The sequence below is a fragment of the Charadrius vociferus genome, unplaced genomic scaffold (genome assembly GCF_000708025.1).
Source record: "Charadrius vociferus isolate BGI_N301 unplaced genomic scaffold, ASM70802v2 scaffold731, whole genome shotgun sequence".
Classification (NCBI taxonomy): Eukaryota; Metazoa; Chordata; class Aves; order Charadriiformes; family Charadriidae; genus Charadrius; species Charadrius vociferus.
The window spans coordinates 325,477-340,658 of NW_009646854.1; positions in this window are offsets into that span (position 1 = coordinate 325,477).

Genomic DNA, 15,182 nt, shown 5'->3' on the forward strand with positions numbered 1-15,182 from the left:
AGAACTTAAAATTGGAAGGCACATAGCTGAAGGTAGCCATCAGAGCCCAATCGTATGATGTAAAAATGAAAACTACAGGTAATCTAACTTTCACCTGGAAGGACACATAAAAATAAAAATTAAAAGTTCCATAAATATATTAGAAATGAGAATATGCAAAGGGAATTAGAAGAGGTTGAAAACAAATGATGAGACATGATATATTCACTGCTCCAGTCCTCACACATATAGATAGCTTGGGTTCATTTATTCAGATAAAAGGTAGCTATGGAATGCTCCTTATCCCCACAAGGCAGCTGATATTAGTGAAAGCCTCTTTGGAATTGTTTGCATTTATGAACAAACCTTTTCTATTATGAAACTACAAAAATTTTAACTAGTGTCACATAAAAAATTTTGGATGGCATTCAATATTGTATGTGGCAACAGGTACAGTAAAGCTGGATGTCCAAACACTGGGTTCAGAGACGTAATGCAAAACTTTCAGTTCACACTGTTTTTACTCCCTTATCTCAAACCTTAATTTTTCTAGTGGTTTTCAGTAGTTTTGAAACTGATATTCCTCTATAAAAATCTTAGAGTTGCCTTTACCAACATCCTCCACGCTACAAAACTCGGGTTACAGTGTTTATGTTTAGATTCAGCAAGAGAATATGGATGGGATTCAGAAACACTTAGAGGAAAAGATCACAACCAACAATGATCAGGATGCTTTACAACAAATTGCAAAACTTACATGAAATCAAGTAATTTTTCTGTGTCATATTTGGAGTATAGAAGGTCAAACCTATTTAATGTTATTGTAATATAATATGTGCTGTTCCATCATTTTTACTGCCATGACATTCCCTTCCTGAAGGAACTTCTCAGGGGAAGAATAGTAAGGAAGGATGTGACATAAGAAGCAGCTATCCCAAAAAACATATGAAGTCATTTGGTATTCATTATACTGGCAACCATCAGAATGGATTGATTGAAAATGCATCTAGTAAATGGAAAAAACCCATTAATTATTGGTACCTGTTCTATTTAATCCATTCTTCCAAAGTCACACTCCCTCATTCCATGCTGCAGTCACATTCCTACACAGCCCAGTCACCTGTTGAAGAACACCCTTTTGCTTACCTCGGCTTAGGACATGTCTCATTTGTTTAATATCTTCCCAGTATTAACAGACCGAGTTAGTACAATAGCAAACACAAAGGGTCATCCCTTGACTTCTCTTTGGCATCAAAAACTGTAATCTTCTCTACATTAACCAGCAAGAGACAAGGTTGTTTTAATAGAAATGAGGCTAGGGTTTGGATTGGAGTACTTCCTTAATTGCAGAAGGCTATTCTGGTGTTTCTGCTTTTTAATTCTTTTCTTCAGGTGATCAATCCCTTCTCTTCAACATACTGTTACATTGAAGAGAAACAGCCAACCTAAGAATTATGCTCACGTATTGTCTGCCTTCAACCTAAAGTGGGTTAAGAATATATATATAATTTTTTTTTTATATTTTGTCTGAAGATGCCTACTCATTATTATGATTCATGATGCATTGGGAAAGTTTCTCACCATCAGTGAATTTCCTGACAAAAGGGGGATGGAAAGAAACACACTCCAAAACACACTCAAATAGCAAATAGGTAGCTTATAAAGTTCATTTGTTTCTTTGCTGTAAAAGTGTTCTAAATACTATTATTTTCCCATTCCACATCAGGATAAAACTAAGATATTTGAAAACAATATGAAAGATGCACATGAAGAATAACAGGTACAAAGTAATTCAGAGAAGCCTAATGATTAGGGATCTGATTTGGGATGCAAAAGACCCAGTCTTAAGCCCTTGGTATGCATCATTTAGTGGCAGGACTCTCTGGTCCCCTGTCTCCCCAGTGACTGTTCCAAGTTCTAAGCTGATCTGACAAGTTGTGACTGAAGTTGTCCTGTGGAGTTCTGATTGTATAAATAATTGAATGGGGTTTTGAGCAGAGATTTGAAACTCATTCTTCCCAAATGAGTACTTTTAACTGCTGGGTGGTACAGGTCCTCCTCTTACTACTTTTCTCTGGTTCAATGAATATTCAATATTAATTATAAAGAGGAACTGTTCCAAGAAGAGCAACAGAAGAACAAATTGTATTTTCTTTTAACTCTGCTCTTTACTGTAACTGCTGCTACACTCTTGTGTGTTCCTGTAAAAACATGTTTGGGTCAGCACCATGCAGTCTATCAAACTCCCTTCAGCCTCTTCAAGAACTGTATTTTGAAGGATCCTCTTTTCCCATTGGTCTTCCAGTGCATCCTGTCTTATTATTTGGTCAGTAAACTTTTAATATTCTTCTCCCTACCTTTTTGCAATGCCACCAATTTCTATGAAAGTTTTGTCTATTTTCACTGGCAGATTTGTTGTAAGTTTTGGTGTTTCGTGGAACAACAAGCACTTCTTCAGTTCATAAATTAAAACAAAAGCCATGTAATTTTTATGTTTATTTTAAAATTAAATTATTACCAGCTGCTAGCTAGTATGCTTGAGGAGCAAATCTTGTGCTCTGAAGAAACTTATATTAGCCCAGCAGTCAGTCCCTCTGTGTGACAGTTATCTGAAACATGCAAATAATTCCAAATTCCAAATGTATGGACGTATCATACCATATAAACTCTGGTAATCAGTATTTCTTAGAGCTCGATATGCTATTTCACTGAGGTTTCAAAAACAACGTGTTTCGAGGCATTCCGTTTAACCTGTTCAGCTGTAGTCTTTGCACCCGCACTTCTCAGGTTTTCCCACATTTTTTAGTTTGTCTATAGCATTTCGAAATGCCTGGGCTTACCAACCCCAGGTGTAGGAATCTAGACCTTTATTTCCTCAATGATTGTAAATGCCAAAGGGTATGAGAGTCCACTTTCTTCCACACACAGTTGAAATACATAGTGGATGGAATAAAAAAGATTAATTGCTATACTGCTGAATGACTGAAGTCTTTCTCATTCAGCAATTTAAAACATGAAGAAATCAGGTATTTAGGCAGCATTTTCCCTCACTGTGGAGGGAAAGCTCATCTGCAGTTATTCTCCAGTGCAAGGAGCAACTTCTGGAGTCTATACCATTTTCCTGAATTGTTCATAGAATACAGTGCATCTTGAAGGAATAAGGTAATAAGACTGTCATTTTGAACTCTTGGCTGCTCCCAACTGGCACATTGTTCTTTTCTGCCTTTCTTACTATATTATTTCCCGAAGCACTTAGTACAGAAACCCAGCAGATGCAGGCAAATACAATTGTGCCTTTGGTCAGTGAGCTGGCCCAAACCATAACACTCCCATCCGTCACTACTTTCTGGGATCATTACTTCCAGCAAATTAGAGTTCTAAATTTGGTCTAAAGACTGAAAGGCAAGCTTAATGGCCCTACAGAATATTATCACAAGCCATTGTTGACTATTTTCTTATGTTTCAAGTGAAGTCTTAATTATGGTATCACAAGGCATTATGCCAAGAATCCCATTTTGTTTGAGCAATCCCATTATCCAACTTTTTGCCTTTTGTGACTCAGCTAGATTATATTTTTTCAATTGAGTTTCCATTTCCACTTTCAGCAGTGATGTAATTCTACTTGTACTCTTTTCCATTACCATCTCTTGGTAAATGGATTAGTTTGACTATTGTTTTTTGTTTACTTTCCAGAATTAGCAAAAGAAATATTCTAGTGGATGAAGCATTTTTAAATAAAATCCACTTTCCTTTGGAATATTATACATCATTTCATAAAGAGCTCACACTGTTTTTCAGCTGTTTAGGAAGCTATAGTCAACCTAGAATGGATATTCTAGATGCAGAAACATAAGGAGTAGTTAGAAGCCTTTTATCCCAGGAGACCTGTGCCTAAATTCTGCTTAACAATTGGTAGCACAGAACATGGAATTTGTTGCTATCATGTAACTGATTGGTGACACTTGTACACTTCCAACTAGTAAATCAGTGCAGCTGAATTACACTTTTCTTGCTAGAGATACAGGACTGAAGTATACAGACTTGAAAGGCAGACACAGAAAAAGTGACAGAACTATGTTACACTCAGAAACAACCAGTGCCTGTCATTCTAGGTATTGAGACTGACAAGACTACAATTGTATGTCACATATTCACTCCACCAGGTTATGTAGCTTCTCCTCCTTTTCTTCAGCTGTTTACTTGTAACTCTTGAGAATGAGATAGAATATGAAAGCGCTCCATTTAGGGGTGACTGAGACACAACATAAGCCACACCCAGAGAAGCGTCTTTGATTTGCTCTTCCAGGGCAGATCTCAGTTATGTCGGTGGAGCTGGAGAGGCTGACACCATTCCCTGCCACAGCTGAACAGCTTCAGGGAATGAGAACAGCAAAGTGCACATATCGCCACTGAGAACTTGACCGTCATGACTGCAAGAAAGAGAACTCCTTCTGGTATCTGTTGACTTCTGTTCAAAACTGTCTATAATAGCAACATTCTCCTTTAAAATTTCAATGTAAAGGTTATTTCATTTGCAGTGACTTATTCTGTGATGGGATGAAACTACTCAATTTTTTCCTGAAAAGACTTTATTTTTCATCTCATTTTACTTATAAAGGACTATGCATCATGTGCTGGCTCATCCTTTCTTTCAGTGTAAAGAGGGATCAGAAAGATTCTAATCTCGTTTTAATTATTTCATGTGTATCATCTTTTTCTTTTCTTAATGCGATAGGGACCATAAAAAATATTCTTCCTGTACATATATGTACATATTTCCAGATATCAAAGGCTGAGGTGTAGTCTGGCATTTTTGAATGACATGTAACATGGTGGGATGCAGACTAATTGCTATGATGTAACAGACAAACTATGTGGCTAGTGCAAAAGCTACTTCCTTTGTCAATTAAGTCTGCTACTGCTTAATACTACTGGCTACATTCTGAGGAGAGGGACTGTTCAGCTTCTAGGAAGAGACAATAATTTATTCCTCTAAACTGTTAATTAGAATACAAACACAATGGCTTTCGAATCAGATTTAGGCTTCATTATTGGTTCTGGGTTTTGAAATGCAGATTGTTGTTGGCAGCTGCAACCTGCACACAAAAAGTTAAGACATAAAAAGACTAATTTCTGTCTTATCACATGGAAGTGCAAATTACCCCCTTTCTTTATCATTAACTGAACTAACTGCTTAAGCTGTAGAATATCACTGCAGAATTGGGGCGAACCCACTGGGATAATTTCAGTGTTGGAGAATCATCAGTAAGTTTGGGTCTTCAGGAAAGGCAAAGCAATGAATTAAAATATAAGAAAAGCTAGTAATACATGAGGCTTTGCTCCCAAAAATACTCAAAGGTTAGGGTTTAAGATAACGTTATGTTCTTTCCTATATCTGCTTACTTCAGAAAATGCATGTGTACGTTTTTCATATAGAGCTGAGCTGCTGTTTGCCTACTGCTGTCAGGATTAGCCTCATGCCATATGAAAACACGATTTTTCCCTGTTTTTCCCTTATTCAAAGAACAATAGCTTTAAAGCAGGTATATAGTGGCCCCACTGATTTATATAGCTTGCTAAGGGGACAAGTAACTAATGCACACAAGAAGAAAATAAAAATCCCTGCAAATACTCATCTGAGCTATTAAATGAAATCACTGGCATTATTTTTGCATCCCTGTTGTGCTTATTTCCAGTAGTCATGGATGAAATAAGTTACTTGTCATGAATATTCACTAGAAGAGTAAATTTAAGGGGCAATATATTCATAAAAAGTGTATTTCAAATTGGTATTTACCATATTCAACAACAGAGTACAATGGAAATAAAGCTGCACAATCAGTCCCAGCAGCCTGAATTTGGAATATTCAAAAACAACTCTGAAAGAAGTTTTAGACCTTATATAGAGTAAAATGTCAAAAACACTCATAGCCATGACTAGTCACAAAGAATATGGGTTAAATACATTATTTGCCTCCAAATAAAATTTTAAAATATCTTAAAATTTCTAAGGTACTGTCTGCTATGGAATACTATGCAATCTTCTGTACAAGCATATCTGTCACCTTTTTCTTTATTCTAATAAATCAAGTGTGAGAGAAGAGACCGTCTTGTGTAATCATCTGTGCCATGGTTCTAAAGCTATAACTGCTTTCTGTACAATCTCTAGGGCTTCACCACTTGTGTGTAAGTGACACCGTGCATGCTAGATACTCTATGGAATGCAGGGATGGCGCTGGTCTCCCAACAGACCTGTGTCATACCCGCCAGGCCTGTGCAAGTTCCTAAAATACACTTGCCATTAAAGGTTTCACTAGACCCCTATGCATAGACTTCCACAGTAGAAATCTGAATAATCTAATGTTAAAGAATTCCAGAACTGGGGTTACTTTTACCAATACTTTTAGAAACTCTCCGACAGTGAACATGGCCAAGTTTTAAAGGCACTCCCTTCCCTATATACTGAACAACATTTTGGCTGATATGAATGTCTTTACCACACAAGGCCCAGTGCTAGAGATGCTTCTTGTACATTAGCATCGACATTTACTGCACAGAATTCTTGCAACACAGTATAAGAATTCTCCAGAGTTCAGTCCTTACAAGGACTATACAACATAGCACAGTAAAGTCCCTTTGTGGAGCAAGTACATTACAAAGCTGGCACAGACTAAACATTTCCATTTTTTTGTCTGAACATGCCTTAGAAGGAATAATTTCTAAGTCATGCAGCAATTAGTTAAGGCATGTGGGTGCAGAGGTACTTCTGCAGCTCTGAATGCTGCATGTTGTTGCGAGCTCTTCTGTATTTCAGTTCACTCTCACCCTAACGTGAAATTCTTGTCTTCAGTTTTAAGAAGCCTGAAAAGATTTTTTTTTAAACCCAGCATTTAAAGGTCAGTATAATAGAACATCTCAATCATGCATTTTAATATGGAAATCTAAAGACTAAAGACAACAAGGAATTTGGCCTTTAGTTCTTTAAGACTTATTAGAGGAGTTTCTTTAATTATTAACTTATTGAAAATGAATCAGTGCATATAAAGTATCTTTTGTTATTGAAGGAAATGTAATACACAGGAACATATTTAATATCCTATTGAAGTGAGGGGAAAAAAAAGCTTGAAAAGGCAAGGGAAGAAAGCATGCATTAAAGTTCAGCCATAAATCAGAGACAGTGTATAGATAACTCCTGGCTATTTAACAAAATGCCACACACAGGAGCCTTTCTTCAGAGAGCTCTCTGTTTCTGAGCCCTACTCACACAGGATTGAGTGTATTTCTTGAAGTAGCACAGGCCTGTATATATCAGCCTCCATCAGAGCAACAAGCTAACGACATGAAGTAAAGACTCTGCAAGCAGAAAGACCTGCATCAGTAGGCAACATGAACTATCCCTGCTTGCAATTGATATGCTACTGCCGTGGATTGCTTTCTTCTTTTAAGTATTTGCATGTGAAATGGTTCAGCTAACCATGGCTGAGCTGACCAGAAAGACGTGGAAGGGGCAAAAGACAAGAGAGGTAACAGGGCAAAAGTAGAATGCAATGAGCGAAGTGAGGTCAACCAGCAAGGGGAATCTCAGTGAGGACAAGGCTGAGGGGAGCGGAGGAGGCAGCCAAGCAGTGAGGGGAAGTGAACGCCCCGGGACAGAGCTCAGTAAGGAACACTGCTAACTTCTACTCCAGGAGAATAACCTGATGATGAATCTATTTCTTGGTGGCATGAGGAAGAGGGTAGTACCTTTGTGCAGCTACAGAAATCACATATTGAGTGACAGGTTTAGGTTGGCAGGGATCTCTGGAGCTCAGCTAGTCCAAATGCCTGCTCCAAGGAGGACTAATTGCAGGGTCAGATGATGCTCTAGCGTTTTATTTCCCTCATTGTGAAGAATTATTTTCCCTTTATATCCAGGAGGAATTTCCCTCGATGTAAATTGTGACTATTGCCTCCTGCTCTTTTGCTGTGCAGCTTTGAGAAGAGCCTGGCTCTGCCTTCCTTCTACCCTCCCTTTAAGTTGTGAAAGATTGCTGCTGGATGCCCTTTCTCTTCTCCAGGCTAAACAACCCCAGTTCCTTCAGCCTCCTCCTGTGTTGTACGTAACAGCCTCCTAATCATCCTGCTGGTCCTCTGACACAACCTTTTCAGTTTGTCTGCATGTGCTGTACCAGGATACCAGTATTTCAAAACCAGACTTATGCATGCAGATTAGAGGGAAATAATATTTTCCACTAACTTGCTGGCTACACTCTTGCTTATGCAGCCCAACAAATGGTTAGTATTCCTTGCTGACCCACATTCAGCTTGGGTACCAGGACCCCCAGCTCTCTTCCACAGAGCTGCTACCCAGACAGTCAGTCCTTGGCCAGTACGATCGTGTGCAGTTATTCCATCCAGATGCAGGACTTTGCATGTGTTTCTGTTGAACTTTCTGAAGTTCCTTTCACCCTATTTCTTCAGTCTGTCTACACTCCCCTAAATAGCAGCCCTGCCCTCCCACGTATGAATTGCTCCCCCACTTTGGTATCATTTACAAACTCACAGAGGCTTTGCTCTGTCCCATTATCCAGATCCATTATCTCTTGCTGATGAAGATGTTAAATAGTATTGGCTCCAACATTGTCTTCTCAGGAACACCACTTGCAACTGGCTGCCAGTTAGAAAGACGAGAGTGGGGAAAATAATTATACTTCATAGTATTGGAACCTTAGTCTTGCTGAATTTAATATTTTTTCATCACTTTCCAAAGCCTTCTTATCTTCTTTGCATGTTTTTTCTCTTAGTGTTCCTACTTATCTTTTTTTTAATCTTTTTTTTCACCTTCCACATTATATTAGATATCTGAAAATACCTCCATCACCTTACAACAGCACCTCCCATTCATTGACTTGAGCATTGTCAGAGGGAGTAATGCTTTGTTACCTAACACAGAAGGAATTAATTACACTAATATAACCTGGTTATGCTAAACTGAAGGCATTACACAGAAAACCAGCCTAGCGCTGAGATAATGATTTCTGAATTAGCGATGGGGTTGAAAAGTTTTCATATAGAATGATAGAATCATAGAATGATTTGGGTTGGAAAGTACCATCTAGTTCCAGCTTCCCTGCCATGGGCAGAGTCACCTTCTACTAGATGAGGCTGCTCAAAGCCCCATCCAATCTGGCCTTGAATTCCTCCATGGATGGGGCATCCACAGCTTCTCTGGGCAACCTGTTCCAGTGCCTCACCACCCTCAAAGTGAAAAATTTCTTCCTAATACCTAATCTAAATCTACCCTTTTTCAATTTAAAACCATTACCCCTTGTCCTATCACTACACTCCTTGATAAAGAGTCCCTCCCCATCTTTCCTGTGGGCCCCCTTTAAGGACTGAAAGGTGGTTTTAAAGCCTCCCTGCAGCCTTCTCTTCTCCAGACTGAACAACTTTAACTCTCTCAGCCACAGTCCTCAGAGAGGAGGTATCAGAAGCTGTATTTTCTTCCAAAGCAAGAAAGAGATGCATTCTTCAGTGTTACATCATCTCAGAAAATTTTATTAAAAGGTGTGTGTAAGGAGAGCATGAACAGCAAGGAAATATATGGTTAAAAGTTTTGATTCAGTTCACCCCTGACTGAATCTATTTCAAGAATTGTTAAAAAACACACAAGTGGTACAATGTACTGCCGGGACAAGAACTTTCAGAACTTCCAAGATCCTTGTTATTTCTGTTTATACATAACCTGGATCTGCACAACTTCCTTTGCTTTTTCAAGGAATAGTTTAGTTTGCCATAAAAAAGAGGAAGGGGGAAGGGGTAGGGAGTTGAGGGGGAGGAGGGAGAATGGGAAAGAAAAGAAAGTTGTTATTCTATTCCCTGAAATGAATTAGTTGGCATAAAATGAAACCAAGCCTTTATAGCCTTTTCCTGAGGCCTGATCCTTTTGGTCTTTCACATTTAAACGTCTCATCATGAGCAGATGCAGAAAGTTAAAGACCTGCTACAAAAGCTCAGTACTAATCCTCTCTTAAGTTTCATGCCAGAGGCAAGTAATATTATATGCAAATCTGCACACAGTGGAAAGTTGAGGAAACCTGGATCTCTAAGAAATCTCACGGACATAAACTGACAAAGAACATTTGGAAAACAGATGCTTGTCAGTGCAAGAAACTGATATCCTGGAAGTGCTTGCAGGGACAAAGATTAACAGAACTTTCAGCCCAGATGTAAGAAATCTTCTTAATACAAGTGGCCCGTTCCACTTACATTTGTTACAAGGAGAAAATGGAACATAAGGAACACTGTAGGGGTTAAAAATATGCATTTCCAAAGGAATAATTGTAAATTATTATAATTACAATTGTAATAACATTGTATTGTTATATATCTCTACTTGAGGCACAAACAGAAACAACACAGACCTCACCTTCCATAATTTATCACAAGCAATTTGCAGCAAATATAAGACTGGTGTTCCTCAAGTGGTTTGGTCCATAATTCCATGAAATAATCCCTGACCTACATTCCAATCCTTTCCTGAAGTATATGAGTGGTATTTTTGAGCAACATTGCCTATTGATGTTTTCACTGTGACACTAACACTTGAATTTGGAATTTATGTTTGCCAATACCAGAATCAGAAATTTATTCTCCTCTACTGAACTGAATCCTTTTGATTTGAATTTCAGAATAGGTTTCACAGTTTTACAAAACTTAAAATGAATCCACTGAAAAGAAAAAAGAAAAAGACAGAAGGGTAAAAATAAGGGTAAAAATAAAAACAATTCTATGATCTAAGTAGACCAGAAAACCAGGTAACATTTTCTTCCAGCGATAATGACTAGTGAAAATAAGGTTCAAACTGTTACAATAATCCATCCCTTTATTAATATATTTTATGGAAGCTCTTCAGCAGGTAAGAACTAGAATGATGCAGAGGCCTCAATTATCCATGAAGTTTTGAGAAAGGAGATCTAGTTGGAATGATAAATTGAGACTTTTTATGGCCAAACCAAATATCTGTGATTCTCTCCTGTGGCTCATTTAAGTTTTTACTATGTTACCACCAGACCAATACATTGTTTTCATTAGTGACTCAGCAAAAAGGACAGTCTTCATGACCCCTGACTGTCTGCCTCTTATGTGAGTATATCTGGAGCATCCTTAGTGCATTACACAACTGTCCAGAGTGCTAAGCACAAAAAACAGCCTCCCTATTATAGAGCAAGGAAGGAGACTGGGGAGAAGAGGAGAAGGAAGAGATGGGGCCATGATTCAGATCCCATCAACCTGTCTGGCTCTGCTTGAGCAAGGGCAACCTGTGTTCTATAAAATGTAGCAGGCAGCAGGCAGCTTTTTTAAGGCGTTAAAGTAACTCAGATTTAATAGCACATATAGTCTTCTACATTGAAACTAGCTTTGCAATCTGACAGCAGTTAAACTCTTTATAGCTTATCCAGTTTCTTCAGCCTTCATGGTGTCCTCACAAGTCAGTTCCTAGACAAGCTGGGGTGACCTGGGTCTGAGGACACATGAACTGGTAGACCCACTACAGCCTGAGATTCTATGCTTTCTTGCTCATAAGACAGTCTCAGTTCTTTCCATACAAGATGCTCCCCTCAGATGCTACCAGTACAAGGCCAGTACACCAGTTTTGAGTAGAATAGGATCAGTGAAGCCACCCTACAGAAATTCCTTTGGATTTCACGTTTCTGCTGGTGTGAGTGACCCAGCAATGACTCTGCTTCTGGGTTCCTGATAGCCCCTGCAGGCCTTCCCCTTCTTGCATATGACAGGGGGCCACATCTGTAGCCCTAATACACCAGACAACTAAGAAGCAAAGTTAACTCTCTTTGTCTTAACAACAAAAACCAGACCTTTCAGAGGATGTTTCAGCTGTAGAAGTCATCTCTTTACAAACTACCTATCACAGTCTTTGTTCTACTGGTTAGCAAACTGAGCTACTAAAAGCTGCAGTTATTTATCCAAGGCTCGCCACTCAGCTCATTCAGCTTTCTCTGAAAATATTAAAATTCAGCTCCCATACAAGTTACCAAATGCATGTAAAAGGCAGGGATCATTCTTCTGAGGCTTAACAGATAGTCATAAGATTTATCACACACAGTCCAATGTGGAAGAAATTTCTGCAGGATTAAGAGATGTAAAATAGCTGTAGTATAGTATAAATTAACAAATTAATTTTTAGTCATGTATGCCATCCAGGACATGACTCTTCTGTATTATCCCATGAGCTCTGTATGTAGTACAGTACATAGCCAAGAAGAGAAGTCTCTCACAGCAACAGCTTTAAGATCACTCTGTTAATAAGTTGTCTGCACAGGACTTAATAAAGAAATATCTATTTCTTCCCCTTTGGAATGGGGATGACTCAAAATGCTAAGTTGGCAATACCATGAAAGAAAACTAGTACCACTGGCATGTAAGCCTAAAGCTTTCCACACTGTCAGTCAGATTACCCAGACCAAGGGGAGGAGATACTTCTACTAAAGAAAAACATGTTTGTCAGAACTGGAAAGCATGGCACATGCCTGTAGCTCCAGCTCAGATATTAGTTTACCTGATCAGGGAGCCTTAAGGTGATGCAATTAAGCCTAGGCACAAAGAGAGAAAGAGAGAGGAAGGGAGAGGAAAGAAGGAAGGAAGGAAGGAGGGAAGAAAGGAAGGAAGGAAGGAAGGAAAGATGGATGGAAGGGAGTAATCAAATGCTGCTTAATAATTTGCTCTTGACAGTCATTATTTGTGTGTTACATTTTCCTGAACTGGAGGATTTATGATGCGGGAGGTGTGTTGTGTAGGGCTGCAGCACTGCCTGATGTGCTGTCTGGATCATGTAATGGGGGAGAGGCAGCAGTACCGTGAAGTACCACCTTCCTCCCAGCACAAACCTCTCCATATTAGCACTGTGCTGCTTCGAACTCCTTCAATTATACCAAACAGTAAATCTCTACGCAGAGACATGTCGTCAGTTCAGGCTGTTATATGATGCAGATCTTAACCAGCTTCATTCTTCTGTGTATGCTTGGGAATATTTGTTTCTAAATGAAGTTCTGCAGGAGTTAGATGGAAATTGTGATTATTTAAGAAGGTACCAGTGGATACAGAAGTGAAAGATAATGTAAGTGTTGAAATGCAGTGTCATTTCACTTCCTTGATGCTGCTGGTGAAGAAAGTATGATTATCGATAAATCTTTTAAAAATGTCTTCATGTCTGTTAAATCTCTTGTTACATAGCCTTCCTCTTAGCCACTGTTGGGTTAAGGGGTATTCAGGGGTCCCTTCCTATCTGCTGCAATAGTTTCGCACCTGCTCTGAGCTACACACAATTTCTCATTGTTAGTGAAGAGGGGAGGACAGCCACCAGATTCATTCTCAGCACATGCCCTCTGCCCACAGTTGAAGTTTTAGCAGCAAAGAGCAATTCTGGCATCTCTAGACATAGCCTTTTCCCTAAAGTTCCTGGAGACAGTTTTCTTTTCTTTAATCCCCACAGAGCTGAGCAGAAAAGCCATTCCACAGTTCTCTTCTTACACATCAGTGTGGGAAAGCCAGTTCTTTACTTAACCATTCCCTCTGACACATAAGCATACACACCCCTACATAATATACATATATAACATTAATGAACTGTCTAATTCAAAATACATTGAGTCTTGTCCTCTGTTTAGCCCTGGGGACTAATATACGACAAACCTGGCCTGACCTTTTTTCAAAACCCGGTTTCTTGTTTGCTAAGCTAAAAAGAAAAATGTTTATGTTACTTTGGAAGAACTCCATGATTATGTGAGGAACAGCTCCAGCAGCATCCTATCCCTTATTTGGTCACCCATTTCTGGCTACCCCTTTGAGAAATGTGGAACAGGATTAATTTCCCCAACTATAAATGTCTACACTGTAGCCACCTACATCAGAGCGAGTCATCTGGACTCCTTGTGCAGTGGGAGGAAAGAAACAGGCACTTGTAAAATGGAATAAATCTAGCTTATTTTAGACATCTCTCTTAGAATGAGATGAATCACTCTCTACATGCATTTATTTTTCTTCATTTGCTAAAAGAGCTCAGAGATCTCAAAGACAACTACACCGTAGGTTTCTGAAGATGAGCTGAATCCCACCCATTCGTTATTATGACAGTCTTTTATAAACAGAATGTTGTGCTATCATCTTTATTTCATACTGGTGTGATGTTTTTAAGTGCTTCTGAAGTTTATTATTTTGTAAATGGTTTTTGACAATGTGTTTAAATGTAGTTAACATACTGAAATGTTCTGCAAATTGTGTGAGGAAACCATTGTTCCCTTCTCTGCTTTAAAGAATTGTAATCCTTCAGCTAGGCAAGTATAGCTGAAGCAATATAACCAGCTCAGGATATATGCAATTACCTCAATATAAAGAGCTTATGTCTTTTATTCTAGACCAAGAAGGGAAACAAAAATCACATATTGAAATAAGGCATTTTTATACAAGGAAAACCATAGTCATCCTATGGACTTTACTGGCACAACTATGTATATTAAAAACACCAAACTTTGCTGTTGTTACACATTTATGTAGCTCAGGCCTTAGGAGAAACACATTTTAACATTAATGTCCTAAGCGTGCTGCTTTAGTGCTGAATCTGCAGACATGGAAGTAGTCATCTTCCCTAACTTTTGGTGTCAACAATGTAGATACCTATCTCCAAGCTAGCAGACTTCCTTTATAGTCAATGGTGTGGGATGCCTTTTGGCATTTTAAGGGCACAATTGATCTGACCTATTTCAGACACATACTTTCATACATTCAGAAGAGCTGAATCATGAAATGATTCAGAAATGCCCGTTTCTTTTCATTGACTGTAGTCTCCCAAAGGCTAACACATATGTACATTTTTCTCTCACATTTGTCTGCTTTTCAGCAAATGAATCCCACCTCACTGTTTTCTACAGTCTTTCTCATTCTGAACTTGTCGCTGTTGGTGAAATGGGACCACAGTGGAAGTACTTGCACAGGCATACCCACATCATTATTTTAGGAGCACAGATCCTGGCGTGATTTTGGCTCATGCGAAACCAGTCTCCCGAAGACAGAAGGACCAAGGACCATTCTCAAAAGGCAGTTTGAATGCAGCAGTCTTATTGTGAACCATAAGACATTTTAGGCCTATGGACATGAGCCATACTATGCCCTGCAGCTTTGAGGCTAAAGAACTCTCCCTTTGGGTA